This window comes from Mixophyes fleayi, chromosome 5 (assembly GCF_038048845.1).
Source record: "Mixophyes fleayi isolate aMixFle1 chromosome 5, aMixFle1.hap1, whole genome shotgun sequence".
Lineage (NCBI taxonomy): Eukaryota > Metazoa > Chordata > Amphibia > Anura > Limnodynastidae > Mixophyes > Mixophyes fleayi.
Window position 1 is genome coordinate 163,629,676 of NC_134406.1, and position 1,502 is coordinate 163,631,177.

Genomic DNA, 1,502 nt, shown 5'->3' on the forward strand with positions numbered 1-1,502 from the left:
ATTTTGCCTAGGGCGCCAAGGATCCTAGCACCGGCCCTGAATGTCAGTGTACAAATAAGCTATCAAATATTTGTGTGCTCCATGAAAAAACAGTCAGTACAGTCAGTATTTAACTTATGTGCAAAACAGAATACTAATTTGCACCCCTTGCATTGTAACATAGCTTTGTCCAGGAGACTGAAATAAGAAGTTTCTCAAGTTAAGATTCTTAATGAATCGGGCCCCTTGTCTTTACACTTTTAAATGTTTATTCTGCACCATTTGTGCAGCACGCAATTAACATGTATATTAAGCCCCTTAATATTTAAAAGATCACAGGACACCAAATTCTGCTTATTTTTTTATTCCATGCTTTTAAACTGCACCTACAGTAACCTGAATGATAACTAACTTAGTAGCAATGGTCCCATGCAGAAGATACCTGACACTATTACTGTGACTAAGCCTTGCACGCTAGCATACTTATTCTTTTTTTCCTTTTCTTCTTTTTTACTTTTTTTGCATTTTCAGATGCTCTTTAGGGGGTCAGGGCGGAGGGGTTCTTTAGGGTCATGTGAGGTGACACTGGCAGCTGCACAGGTCACCTTCTTCATCATGACTAATGCTTCAGACGTTGGCGTCTGTAACCTGCAACAACATAAAATAACAGCTTATTAGGTTAAATAATCACTTTTTCATGGTAGACATAATTTGTTAGGAAATCTTAGACAACACTGGCCTAGAATGTAATTTATATAGTAGCTTGAACATATGTATTTACCTCTCCTTGTGCCTTTATTAGTGGGCACGTGCTTCTTCTGCTTTCTGTATCTTCTCTTTTTTCTGGATGACACAGCCTGTTTTTTGGCCATGTGGCCCCTCTTTTGTTTTCTGTGATAGGCCATGGTTATGGCCAATTTGCCTTCAGCCAGGAGCAAATGACTTGTGGGCTCCCAGCCCCCTCTTTTATACCCTGAGACTACTGTGTCCTTTATGATGTTATATGGGTGGGGTTTGGGTGTGGTCATTGTCAGCTTGTCATGTGGCTGTGACCAATTAACCAGTCCTTAGAGTTATACTAAACATTAACATCTGAGCTCACAGTAACAATAAACCAGGTAACTGGAATATATGTTCCAGGAGAAGAAACAAAGAACCAAGCTTTATATTTGGTTTGTAAACACAATCACAAATGTTTGCAGATGGCAGGAAAAACAACTCAAACACCTACACGTAGTGGGACGGTTATTAGTAGAGATGGGCGGGCTCGGTTCCCCGAGAACCGAACCCACACGAACTTTAGGTATCCGAGCCAAGCACTCGGTATTCTGGCGCCAATTTGGATTAGAAATCGAGGCAAAACGTCATTGTGACATCGCCGGATCTCAGGGCTCGGTTCTCGCGATGTTTGAAAATCATGAATATCCGCCTCCACAGCAATCCAGCGCCATTTGACAGAGGGAGAGAGAAGGGTTAGGTCTCAGGCAGCATTAGAGTAGGGAGAGAGCACATCTTACAGCACT

The 1,502-nt window shown here is 41.8% G+C and overlaps 1 long non-coding RNA gene across 1 annotated transcript; it reads right to left on the minus strand.

The window, feature by feature from the left end:
* Positions 1-327: 327 nt before the first annotated feature.
* LOC142157759 (uncharacterized) lies at positions 328-993 on the minus strand. Its single transcript, XR_012692611.1, has 2 exons — positions 761-993; positions 328-627 (listed from the first exon to the last, which is right to left on the minus strand). It is a non-coding gene; the product is annotated as an uncharacterized LOC142157759 (long non-coding RNA).
* Between the last annotated feature and the right edge of the window lie 509 nt (positions 994-1,502).